Source organism: Thermobia domestica, unplaced genomic scaffold (assembly GCF_964235325.1).
Source record: "Thermobia domestica unplaced genomic scaffold, izTheDome1.hap1.1 HAP1_SCAFFOLD_2183, whole genome shotgun sequence".
NCBI classification, from domain to species: Eukaryota; Metazoa; Arthropoda; class Insecta; order Zygentoma; family Lepismatidae; genus Thermobia; species Thermobia domestica.
This window is the reverse complement of record NW_027657885.1, coordinates 3,106-17,376: the sequence shown is the minus strand read 5'-3', so window position 1 is coordinate 17,376 and position 14,271 is coordinate 3,106. Positions and strand designations below refer to the sequence as shown.

The 14,271-nt window shown below is 38.8% G+C and overlaps 1 non-coding gene across 1 annotated transcript; it reads right to left on the bottom strand.

Annotated features, from left to right (window-relative positions):
- Positions 1–9,740: 9,740 nt before the first annotated feature.
- LOC145678245 (5S ribosomal RNA) lies at positions 9,741–9,859 on the bottom strand. Its single transcript, XR_014130322.1, has one exon. It is a non-coding gene; the product is annotated as a 5S ribosomal RNA (ribosomal RNA).
- Positions 9,860–14,271: the final 4,412 nt, after the last annotated feature.

Genomic DNA, 14,271 nt, shown 5'->3' with positions numbered 1-14,271 from the left:
TTTTACGTTTACTAGTGTTGGGTTACTACTGTAAAATAAGTCAGTATATATGAAAGATAACTGTATTAGGTACTATTTTCCACCGGCGGTGTATTCTTGCATAGTGTACTTAATGTTTACAAGCGGGGCGCTACTAGTATGGATGCATGACAAGTGCTATTGAAACTCGAAAACTAACTGGTTTCCACTACCCTTGCTTATACGTATACCCGCGTCGCCTTCGCTCCTGTTCACTTTGGACGCACATTCTTGCTATCGCTCAGGCCCCCAGCTTTCTCCTGTTTTGGCTCCCTTAAATAGTATTCGTGCTTTTTATTGGCCACCTGGCAAAGCACTTGTAATGATTTTACACCAGTAACTCTAAAATACATGTGTATTACTTTATTTAATTCTGTCGTCTGCAGAATTTTTTTTTTTTTTCGTACAAATATGCCTTTTCATGCAGAACACTGAATTTTGCCTGTAAATTTTTGAGAATATGCTGTGACGAAACTTGAGCACCGTTCTTCTTTTCTTTCTTATCACGAGTCTTCTTTAGCCTAATGAGCACAATCATCACACGATAACGACTATTCTTTTCATTTAACTTGTAAACAAGTTGAACTAATAATAATAATTGATGTACAAAGGAGAAGTGTCCTACATATTTGAGGTAAAAAATAAAATAAATATACTTCTACTTCATCCGTGTTTACAAAGTTAAATGTTATCGATTTACAAAAAATGGTCACCTATCCACACACTGACCAGGCTCGACACTGCTTGACCATACATATTAAAACATCGGTCCCACTGAATACACAAGTAGTAAGCACATTCACATAAAAATAATTAGGATTACAGTATATAAAATGTGTTAATTAAAATAGCAAATGCCTTACCTTATCACAGGCGATCCAAAGCCACTGCACATCATCTGCTACGCACACTATATTCCTCCAATATTTCACTCACTTCCTATATCACGCAACAGAAAATATTAATAAAATTCACTTAGCAACATTTTCATTTTTAATCAACAATACGTATAACAATTAAGAATAAAATTAATTGTGAGCACATTGTTATAATTAGAATACTGTTTTTATTCGTTTACAAATATGGGATTAATATAGAGCTGGCAGCAACAATATATACAACTCATCCTGTATGTATCGTAAATCCTAACTTGAGAAGACATCTCTGACGCAAACAATGAGACAAGAAATCAAATACTATATCCGACACATTTGGGGTTTATTGAACTTCAATGTTGGAAGATACCACCTTGTCGGTAGTACAAATGTAATATCCTTACAACACGCGGAACTTTTGCCAGGCATATCTAGGAATTTGGGAAGATTAATTGATATCCTTAATGTGCAATGTATGATTATGACGCATTGTTATGTACACGCAGACGGAACCAGGACAATCTATAGATGACATTTGCACTGTGTTTGGACAATTTGTTCGCAGAAAGTAACCGTTTTTGTCTATGAATACTTGAGAACATGGAAGGTATGAGATATACATTTTATGCGCAAATATTATAATACAAATCATTGTTAGTTTGGTGGATGCGTGAAAGAAAGAAAAGGAGTAGATTTTTGCAGACGTCCGGATATAAAGCGAGAACTGAGAATACGCATCTATAACATCTATTTTCTTTGTGTTAATGATATCGATGAACTAAACGGGGAAACTAAAATACAACTGTTTGCAGTATAATTCGAAGTATAGTCAAGTGCAGAGGCGTACTCACGGGGTGTCCACCGGGTGCGGACTCCTCGCAAAAGTTCCTAAGTGAACATACATTTGCAGACTTTCTCATTAAATGTAGTTATTAACAGGGAAAATATTGATGTATCATCAATATAAATCTGATCTTACACTTCATCTGTACTCTGTCTGTATCATGTTTTTGTGAAAAAGTAAGTGGAATATTTATCGTGTTTTCGAATGCAGAATAATAGTATATAGACATAGTGGCTTGTAGTATTGGAACCTTGCCCCCCGAAGCTTGGATCCCTTAGAAGAAAAAAAAAATGCATGCGCGCCTGGTGAAATGGTTAACGAATTCAGTTCACTCGATGAATCGACAGATAGTAATACACATTTCGACAGATCGACAGCATTCGACAGATACAGACATATGAAAGTAGCACAAGAATTAGGCGAAAGTCCGTGCGTTTCCTCAATTCACGTAGGAAACAACAGAAAATATCAACTACCATAAAATAATCCGTATATATATTTAATTTATTTGGAATAAAATAAATATAGAAACAACCTGTTCATACATAACTACGGTAAGTGCGTTAATTGCTAACGTAAGAACAAATATGAAACAAGGCACAAAATAAAAAAGAAAAATAAAGTTAAAGGGAATAAATATTTAGGCTTGATTGTCATTCGTATTAAGAAGCTGGGTAATAAAATGTTAAAATCTACAGAAAATTATGAAATTAAATCAGGATTTGAAATAAAAGTCTATACATTGGAAGTAGGCCAGGGAGTTTGCAAGGCAGATGTGTGCGACACGCGTTACTTTATAGATTCCCTTCATTGAACTATAGTAAGCAGTACGAAGATGGTACTTTGCGTATAATCACAGGAAGGATTGAAGTTAATTACCATGGTAATATAATTATTTATTGATAAGTATTTCCATGTTAAATTATGAAAATTATAAGCACAAGGAGGGTGAAAAAGTAGTGTGACCGACTTAGCAATGACTGAAACATAAAATAGAAAAGCGAATAAAAACAAATGCCTTTTGAGTTATGTGGAATAAAGTTTCTTCTAGCCAGTAAGGAAGAATAGGATCTGGTGCATTCATTGAATACCTGAAAAAAATCGTTTATCAAAATAGAAGGAAACACACTTATCGTTGTGGCAACTACGAACTTCTGTTTACCTCAGCCCGCCTCAGCAAGTGCTTTCTATCCGGTCCGCGCTCCGTAACCAAACTCAACGCTGCCTGCCAGCGAAAATTTCATTCTTCAGTATCGTTGAGTTTATTGCAGAAAGCAATGGCAGATACGGCATCAGCACCTGCAGCCCCGGCACAGGCTTCTCCTAAGAAGTCTGCAAAGCCTAAGAAACCAAAAACAACACCTTCTCATCCAAGAACATCAGAAATGGTGAACAACGCCATCAAGAATTTGAAGGAAAGGGGAGGAAGTTCACTGCAAGCTATTAAGAAATACATCTCTCAGAACTACAAAGTGGATGCCGAGAAGCTTGCTCCATTTATCAAGAAATACTTGAGAAGTGCAGTTGCTTCTGGGTCTTTGGTTCAGACCAAGGGAAAAGGTGCATCTGGATCGTTTAAGCTTAGTGCTTCATCGCTGAAGGAGAAGCCTGAAGGTGGATCTTCAACCAAGGCGAAACGATCAGCATCAAAGGAGAAGAAGCCTGCGAAAAAGCCAGCAGCTAAACGTCCCAAGAAGACTGGTGAAAAGAAAAAGGCTGCTGCTCCCAAACCTAAGAAATCACCATCTAAAGTGAAGAAGGCAAAAACTCCCAAGAAGCCAAAGGCCCCGAAGCCAAAGAAGGCTACAGCAAAACCGAAAAGTGCTAAGAAGGCTGCACCAAAGAAGAAGTAAATGTGTCAGTAAATCATCTGACATTTTAAAACGGCTCTTTTTAGAGCCATCAAATACTTTGAGAAGAGTAAAATTGTGCTTTTCCTATCATTATCACATGTTCATTCATAGCAATGTATAGTATACACGCAAGGGACTTTGAGTTTTCTTTTTAACCGAAGCACTTCTTGATGTAAGTGCTTTATAACAGAGGGGAATTGAGGGTGGGGAAAGAAAGCTTTCACGGGTGTCAAGAATGGTGTACTCGAAAAAAAATGGGGAACACATTACGTAATGTCAATTTGTGATCACTTACTTTTTCCTTGTTCCTATCTTCAAGTAGCGAAACAGTACAGAAAACGCACTTAATGCATTTGTTAGAAAAACTTTTGCAGGCTGACTGGGTTCGATTCTCGGTGGGAGCTCAAATGTTTCGCATTGCACGTTAATAAGTAGGTCCACGTTTGAAACAGCCTTGCTGCTGAAAGGGACACTAAACTAAAATCAACTCTTTTCAAGGCTGGGGTGAAAGAAATGTTCGAACTTATTACAACTCGTGAAAGTGAAGTAGACTGTTTCAATTTAACGTCGTACTATTATGATTTTTATGATAAAGGAGACGGGTGATTACGCCTAATGAATGATGGAAATACTGGTGTAATGAGAAAGTGTTAGGAAAAGGGAACACGCTAATAACCACGGATACCGTCTTATAATTCGTAATATTGCTATAAAGAAAAATAGTAACACCAGCAGAAATGTAGGTGTACAATTGAACTGATGTTAAGTACAAACAGACACTTAAAGAAAGTTTAGTTTAACGTTTGCATTCAACAGCAGCGACCTCTGAGAAAATATTACTTTTGCTACCTTGGAAGAAGTACATATTTCGCCTGCGAGTTCTATGAGATTAATAACGTTGAGAAGGGCAAACAGTGGTTGAATCGAAGTTAACTTATGCAACATATGGCAAAATCGAATCCTTGACCACATAAAACGAAGATAATCAATCGGTAAACATAGGGGAAAACTAAAGAATATACTTGAAAGATAGGATGATATACGAAACGAGAGGAAAACGAAGGTAGATGTATTAACTATGCAACATACGGCGTGAGAATTTAAAAAAAAAAGATAACAAGTATGGACAAGATCCTTGTTAGGATAACAGCATCTCTAAGTAGTGTATTGGTCCTAAAAAGGACCGTTTTTGAACTCAGTGCCAGAACTTCAAACTTAAGCACGTTCCCCACGGATGCGGCGAGCAAGCTGAATGTCCTTAGGCATGATTGTGACTCTCTTTGCGTGAATAGCACACAAGTTGGTGTCTTCGAAAAGCCCTACAAGGTAAGCTTCACTTGCCTCCTGTAAAGCCATGACAGCTGAGCTTTGGAAGCGAAGATCTGTCTTGAAATCTTGTGCAATTTCTCGGACGAGTCGTTGGAAGGGCAGCTTGCGGATGAGCAATTCAGTGCTCTTCTGGTAACGACGAATTTCTCGGAGAGCCACAGTACCAGGCCTGTAACGATGGGGCTTTTTCACTCCACCGGTAGCTGGAGCACTCTTTCTTGCAGCTTTGGTGGCAAGCTGCTTTCGAGGAGCTTTGCCTCCAGTAGATTTCCTAGCTGTCTGCTTGGTACGTGCCATTGCAACTGTCACGACTTGTTTCAAATAATTGCGCGCTGAATGAAGTCAAGTTATATAAAGAGCAAAACCGTTAAATCAAGCTATTTCTCATTGGATAAAGTCAGTCGAAAAGGACAGTTCTCATTGGCTTAGACACGTTTTGTGTTTTTCCTCCGTGCTTTCCCTGCATGATCGAAGGAACAAAACCACGAGTCTTGGGCTGCTTGGGCTTGTATTTCTCGTGTGTGGTGAGCGAAGCAGTAACATATCGAAATGACAGGACGTGGAAAAGGAGGCAAGGGTCTTGGCAAAGGAGGTGCCAAGCGCCACCGTAAAGTTCTTCGTGACAACATCCAGGGTATCACCAAACCCGCTATTAGGCGTCTTGCTCGCCGTGGTGGTGTGAAGCGTATCTCTGGTCTCATTTATGAAGAGACCCGAGGAGTATTGAAAGTATTCCTGGAGAACGTAATCAGAGATGCTGTTACATACACAGAACACGCCAAGAGGAAGACAGTGACAGCTATGGATGTTGTGTATGCCTTGAAGAGGCAAGGAAGAACCCTGTACGGTTTCGGAGGTTAAGTTGGGGTTCCTCCTATTTTGGATATAAAATTGGCATAAACGGCTCTTTTCAGAGCCAACAAATTTATATAAAGGGAAAGATTTACTTTGTGCGATTTTCTGTTAGATTATAAGAATTCGTGTAACTACATTAAAGCCTTTTGATGCACACAAAATTACAGACGTAGAGAGATTAATTTGAGAAAATCATACGTTTTTTTTTACATTATGTACGTTCATGTATACGTATTCATATGTAGCAGTATTAATGCTGGAGAAGGGGTTCTGGTTGGAAATTGGCGATTTGTTGGAAGTAGCGAGCATGAGAGATGCGAAACGCAAGTCGGAATTTCTGTTCTGACAGTAGGATGTACGTATAGAGGCTTATACAACTTCTATACTGTGCTGTGAGGGGCGAATAATGCGTTAGAAACCTGAATCTTGTCCTTTATCTTGTTTACGTGGTCTTGGGTTCGATTTTTTTCTTTTGCGGTAGTGTCTATTGTGATTTACATGTAAATTAATGACACTTCGTAGCGGGTTAGTAAAATAAAGAGTAATACAAATATGAGATGTAGGTTAATGCATTGTATACTTCACATTATTTACTAAAGAAAGGCAGTAGTTACAAGAAACCTAGGCTCGCTCGTTGGGCACAGTAGCAAATGAGTTCTGAGATCAGAGAATAAGAGTAGTTGCGTATTACAAACCATATACATATAACACATATCACACAAATATGAATATCGACCTTGCAAAGAATAAATCGTACTTAAGTGTGCATTTAATGTCATTACTATGTTGCAAAAGAAATTTAGGAAAGTTTTTTGATCCGCTCTGTTCATGATGTCATTGGGGCATAGTAATGAACAATAATAAATGTCGAGAACATATTGAACAGAGTAATTTCAGCCAAGCCAACGCAAGAGAGAAACATGAGTGCTTTAAGAATGTTGGAAATTCCTTTGTCTAGCATGAAGTACATGAGAATATGTGGTATGAGGTTTTCTTCCATTGCTGAGAATCTGGGCTCGACTGTCCTGTCCTCTGGGTAATATGAGCCCGATGTACGCAAATATCAAAAAAATGTAGCTAGCGACAATACAAAAGGTAATGATCTTATAATTAATAATGTAGTGGGAACTAAGCACATCGCTGTTTGGAGTATTCTAAAGATAGTGTGACTTCCTATGGGCTTCAATTACGATCGACGACTACACATACTAATTAATCGAATAGCAGCGAGAATTTCGAATGACACTAAGCAACTATCTCAGACACTTTTGATGAGTCTGTATATCGAAAACAATTCATTTCAATCGTAAATCTCCTCTATAAAGGGGTTTGTGGCCCTCATAAGGGCCGATTTGTATGAGATATAGGTCTTACATTTATGCCTTCTTCTCAGTTTTCTTGGGCAGAAGTACAGCTTGAATGTTGGGCAAAACACCACCCTGAGCGATTGTAACTCCAGACAACAACTTGTTTAATTCCTCGTCGTTACGGATAGCTAACTGCAGATGACGTGGAATAATCCTAGTCTTCTTGTTGTCACGAGCAGCGTTGCCTGCCAACTCAAGAACTTCAGCTGCCAGGTATTCCATGACTGCAGCCAAATACACGGGAGCGCCAGCACCAACTCGTTCGGCATAGTTACCCTTTCGCAAAAGACGATGGATTCTGCCTACTGGGAATTGAAGGCCAGCCCTGCTGGAGCGGGACTTGCTCTTTCCCTTGACTTTTCCACCTTTGCCGCGACCAGACATTGTTCAATATTCTTTCGTAATAAGATGAGAGGAAAAATTGCGGCCTCCACAGGTCCACAGGTTAACATGACAAGTTGGTCGAGTGTGAGTACCGGGCTAGAAGCCCCTGCCTCTTATATGAGATGATAATCCATTTGAAGTAACGGCATGTGAAGTGATGACCAAATCAGCCACTGTCGCTGATCGCCAGGGAATGTGGAGTCTGGTAGAAGTCCTGTATAGTGCCTGGGGAGCTGTGAGTCTGGTCGTTGCTGATGAGAGAGTATTAGCACTGGAAGCTTGGAAGAGTCCTGATTGGCAGCGGCGATGACCAATGAGGCAGCCTGGAGTGGCCCTCATAAGGGTGTGGTCCTGTATGTATGGAAAGGTCGTGGTTAATTAAAGAATTCACTAAGCATGTCAATGAAGATTGACAGCTTGTTGAACATGTCTTTTTCTTCTTTCAATTTCGGCGTATACTTCTTGAGGAGAGGGAGTAGTCTGAATAGTTCAAAGTCCTTCAATATTTGAAGAAAATCTTTGAAGGAGGTTGCGGCAGTGTCTTCTGGTGCTGAAGGAGGTGTATCTTTCTTCGGAAGAGGAGGCCAGGAGGTCCGGTCGTCTGTACTGGAAAAAGTCTTGGTTGGCTTCATGGTTGATGGGGTCGTGGAAGTGTCCGTCGTTTCAGATGCAGGGGTCTTACTGTTTTTCCCCTGGAGAAGGCGTTGAATTTTAGGGCATCCTGAGTAGTTGGCGGGGTGATCTCCCGTGCAATTGACGCATTTAGCAGACGTTAATGTGTCCCTTTTTTCACAAGCAAAAGTCCAGTGGTTACCGGCGCACTTGACACATCTTGGTTGCGCTTGGCATGTGCTTTGGCCATGGCCAAAACGCTGGCATTTGTAGCACTGTAGATAGGCTTTGGAGTGATATGGCTCTACTTTAATCTTCATATGGAGGAGGAGATCTTCTTTAAAAAAGGAGTTGGCCCTGAGTGTTTTCCTCATTATCACTAGAAAAAGGGGGAACAAAGTTTTCCCCGACGGTTCGTGAGCGTTCCGCTTGGACAGTTGAATGATGGAAAGGACTGGATAGCCTTTTTCCTTCAGCTCGGAAATTATGGCATCCACAGCCGTGTCTAGAGGTAAGTGGCGAATCACTGCTTTAATGACATCTTTCTTCTTTTGTATTTCTGTGGCGTACTCAAGGTTTTCAGCAGAGCAGAAATCTTGGATAGCTTGGAAGTCTTCAGTTTTGTTACTACTTCAAGCGTGCACCCGAGTGCATCAAATGAAAAGCAAGGCAGTTGGCGCGAATTGAAACACGTACTGTAATTTAAATGAAGTCGATAAATCGGCGGACACATCTAATTTTGCTGAACGAGTGAGTCATCATGCCACCAAAAACTAGCGGAAAGGCTGCAAAGAAGGCTGGTAAAGCCCAAAAGAATATCTCCAAGGGAGATAAGAAGAAGAAGAGGAGGAGGAAGGAGAGCTATGCCATTTACATCTACAAAGTTTTGAAGCAAGTGCATCCTGACACTGGCATATCTAGCAAAGCTATGAGTATCATGAACAGCTTTGTTAATGACATCTTCGAGCGTATTGCTGCTGAAGCTTCTCGTTTGGCCCATTACAATAAGCGGTCAACTATCACCAGCCGGGAAATCCAAACAGCTGTGCGCCTTCTTTTGCCTGGTGAACTTGCCAAGCACGCTGTAAGTGAGGGTACGAAGGCTGTTACCAAGTACACAAGCTCTAAGTAAAAATCTTCTTCAAGATTTTTCATTTCAAACGGTCCTTGTCAGGACCAACACATTATTCGAAAGAGTTAAATCACGAAATTTGCTTCATTCTGTTATGTAGAAACACCTTGAAATCCAATTTCTATATGCTGTTAGTAAAAAAGTAAAGCACATAGCGGAGATGTGTCGTGCTTGTATACGAAAGGCATTTACTCGCCGGAGATCTACACTTAGTCATAATAATTTACTTTTAAAAAGTGGTAATACATTCCGTGTTAAGTATAGTAGTAGGTGCACACGGATCGGAAATCAGGTTATTTTAATGTGCCGTGCAAATAAACAGGCTGTTAGTGTAAGAAATAGTGGGTATAACGCTTAGAATATCGATTAATCGCTATGAAATAATGTTGATAAATTATCTCTTGAAAGTACTATAAAATTAATGTTTCTAGTATTTTCGTACTTGAAGGATAATGAAATTTGAAAAAGAGATGCCAACAGCACCTGGTGTTCCCAGGCGGTCACCCATCCAAGTACTGACCAGGCCCGATGCTGCTTGACTTCGGTGATCGGACGAGAACCGGTATATTCAGCATGGTATGGCCGTTGGCAACTACCTTTTCTTCAATGTCCTGTTAAGGAAGTATGTTTTAAGTAAGAATTGACATTATTAACTATAAAGGCAAGCATATTAACGTCGTTAACATTACTTGGAATATACTAATATTCGAATAAATATTTGAATGTTCGAATGATGAGTGATTCGGATGTTCATAGTGCCACTATGTCCTATCGAGTTTACTATCACGAACCACGTATGAAATTGTATATAAATAAATAAAAATAAATCCTTTATTAAGTATTGATTACAGGAAAAAGGCAAACTTACATTCTTTAATGTACACAATGAAATGTATGAAAGATATTTTTAAGATATGTTTCACTTACCCTTTATAACGCAAGGTAGTTTTCAGTGTAGCATCCTCTTCAGCTGCGAGATAACGTAAGGCAGATGATCATTCAGTCGTGAAGCACTAAAATGTAATATACATTTTAACTATTATCGATAAGAATTATTTACTGCAGGGATGCAAATAAAGTGAGGCAAATTAGTAAATAAAAACCGATACTGTAACTGATAATGTAATTACGTATCTGTATTAGTTGTATATACAGTAATCGCACGATTATCCGCGGAGTTGGATGTTGGCATAATCGCGCATAATCAGCAGTATGAGCAGAAAAGGGAAATGAAATGAAATCTTTAGATTTACGTCGCATACTTATACCGGTTACGCTAAAGGAGACGGTGATGATGAGTACTGAATGAAGAAAGTGGGAGGAAACGGGAGAAACCCGAGAAAACCCATGAGCACGGTCTTTATGCACGACAAAGTTCACACGGCACGAGCTGGGATTGAACCAGGGACCCCAAGCACCGGAGGCCAAAAAAGGGACAAAAAGTCTTTCGTGCAACTTTCGTTTTCGGTAAAAAGTTTACACATAATTTAGAAAGAGTAGTTTTCTGGTCTTTTTATTTCACAAGTTGGTTCATGTCTATATTTTTTACATGCATAAAAAATTTTTCAACTCCCTTGCTTAGTTCCTGTTAAAGACCTCTACCTCTGATTGTATTTTTTGCACATATTCTTATTGTTTTCAGACAACATTTCTAAGAGCGTAATTTATCGTCAGCAAGAAAAGAAAAGGAAAGCCTCGGATAGTGGAATGTGTACTGTATATATATATATATATATATATATATATATATATATATATATATATATATATATATATATATATATATATATATATACGTATTAGTATATAGTTTTATTTTATACGTCTCCTATTATTACACAATGTGCAGATATTGTGAAAGCGCAAGTAAATATGTATAACTCCCCGTTCTGCACTTAATAACTTGAAAGAAGTTCGGGGAAGGTAGTGTAACAGAAAGTGCAAACAGAAATGAGGGTTTACAGGCATTTAATATTATTCCGTAGTAGTATGATTTTTTGTAAAATAAATATATATATATATATATATATATATATATATATATATATATATATATATATATATATATATATATATATATAAACATACATATTCAATGATATAGTAAGAGGTTAGCAGCACTGATAGAACTGCAGAAAGTACAAAACCGTTAATAAGAAAGAGAGAGAGATGGTGGCCGCTTTTGTGCTTTTCATTGGCTAATTCCGAATTGCGCGCGAATACGTACGAGATTTCTTTCTTTTTCCTCTTCGCAGCCCAGATGTTGCCAATTAGAAGTTTTTAGTACTACATTTGTATGAAAATGTTGCCTTTAAGAAATGTGGTTTGCATACGGAGAAAAGAGCAAAATGAATATTTATCTTAGTGGGCATGAAAAAAGACGAAACATTTTGCAAGATGGACACACGAACTTCCTTAATGCAGGCGTTCAGTACATTATTGTAAAGAAAAAAACACTAAAAAGAATTACTTCAATATCCCTAGCAACATTCAACAATTCATAGAGAAAAATCTTTATTTTGAGAACAATGGAAAACTATGTAATTGTAGATAACTACTAAATTTAATGATTAAGGAAAACGTTTAGGCCCGGCCCTTCAGAAAGAAAGTGCACAGAATTTTCTCTCATGGAAGCAATTGCAAAATCAACATTTTGTTTGCAGTTATAATTAGAGGATCTATATACAGGGTGTTCGAAAAAGAATGTATCCTCTTGAAAGAAAATATTCTCTGGGCCCCTAATCCTTTATATACCGAAAGGAAGTTTGTATAGCATTTTTTCTTACCTTCGTTAGAAGAATTGAAAGTGACTACTATCGTGACACGGGAGATATTTGATCGATAGTCGAATTACTCCCATGCTCGAATGAACACGTCTCTTGTAAGGAGAGGAAAGGCTTCTGTGATCCGCTATCGCAGCTGTGTCATATCTGCAGAGAATGTTAGGACACAAACGTGATCTTTGAGAGCCTCGTGAAAAGAAGTCGCATAGTATCATGTGTGGAGACATCGGGGCCATCTGAAGAACGCTTCATCATTAGGACCAAGGGCGAGTTACGAAACACTCTGGGATATATTTATTAACATAACTTCTCGTCATTCTGCAAGTGTGGTGGAGCTCCATCCTATTGGAAAAGGAAACCTCGGGAGCCCTCTTCATGTGTAGGTATCGTTCACATCTGAAGCATGTGAAGATAGATTACTGTACTATCGTGTACCTAAAATCATTTTCTACGAATACGAACATGTCTACACTGAAGGCAGTGCAGCTCTTTTTCTCTTTTTTTTTTGGTCATGTATTGTAACGCGGGGCAATGCACACAATAACATGTAATGTTGTGTATCATCATAAAGGGCCAGGGCGATGATTGGATCTTGATGGACGTGGAGAACTGATAGGTGATGTGAGTGGTATTGTGATCTATGGTTGTATGTTTACTGATGAATGCATAAGGAGAGGTGAAGGGGTTGCCTTTTTTTTTATGTCGATCGGCAGGGAAGCGATTGGGAAACTTTTGACTTTGTTTTTCAACCGAATATATTGATTGAATAGGTCGCCGACAATTTTACGGGGCGTCACGTCGTTGCCTTTTTCATGTCGATCGCGAGCGAAGCGAGCGTTTTTTTTTTTTTTTTTTTTTACCGACAATATGTATTGAATCGGTTGCCAACACCTTTAGGGGCGCGTCACGTCCTTCTTTCTGTGCTGATCGCGAGCGAAGCGAGCGCGAAATTTTTGACTTTTTTTTTTTTTTTTTTTACCCACAATATTTATTCAATCGGTCGCCAACACTTTTAGGGGTGCGTCACGTCCTCTTTTCTCTGCTGATCGCGAGCGAAGCGAGCGCGAAATTTTGACCTTTTTTTCTCTTTTTAATTCTTTTTTTTTTCTTTAAGAAAAAATATTGATTTCATAGGTCGCCAACATTTTTACGGGATGGAACATCGTTTATTTGTTTTTCCAACCGTCTTTCTGTCTTGAGCCCCCGCCAAGTTAACTTTATGGTGGACAAAAACTATGTGCGGTGGGTTACCGCGGGGTTCTCCCGTTTCCTCCCACTTTCTTCATTCCACCACCATTTCAATCATTTCTCATAATCAGCGCCTCTTTTAGCCTAAGCGGCATAACGTGGGACGTAAAACAAAGATTTCCTTTAGTTGCTTTCTGTCTTGATTACGAGCGCGAAATTTTTTACTTTTTTTTTCTTTCTTTTGATATTATTCATTTAATAGGACGGCAACACCTTTACGGGCCGCCGCGTCGTCGTTTACACTTCTTCAGCCCATATTCTTTCTGCTTGTTCGTTTTCCGGCATCTTGTTATCACCGCCCGCGGGAATGCCTATGTCTTTCATCGCTTTTTGAAGCAAATCTTTAATAAATATGCACTCTCACATTTCTACTAATATGCATACCACAGTGGATAGACTGTAACTAGGAAAGCAGAAGCCTGCATATCATATTATTTAACAGTTGAAAGTGAACTGCCATTTTAAGTTTGATTTTGATCAGATGAGTGCAGTTCAACTCGTCGACAATTGTGAAGATTCTCGAGGTTAGGGACCATCCATTTTGTGCTTTGTAATGAAAATGGCTGCAGCCAAACTTCTCTGATCTGAATGAAACTTGGCATGATGATACATCTTGACCTGCTCTACAAGTTTATTTAGTATTTTCCGTTGCGCAGGCTTTTGCTTCTCCAGGTTCTCCCATGGAACTGAGAAACGTATTCAGTCGAACTTCTGCGGTAAGTCAGTATATCATCCTGAGAAGTTTGATCGAGATAGCAGAGGTTCGACTATTCGTTTTTCAATTCCATGTGATATTACAACACGGTGAACTAAATTTATATAGAAACACTTTGATTTTGTTTTGTTTTTTGCTAGCATTAAACTGAGAAAATGTTATTGAATAGACAGAGAACACCACTCAAAGAAAAGTACATCATAAGAATATATATATGGTTGCTGTGGTTCTCGGTTTAATTTGCTAGTTAAGAAAC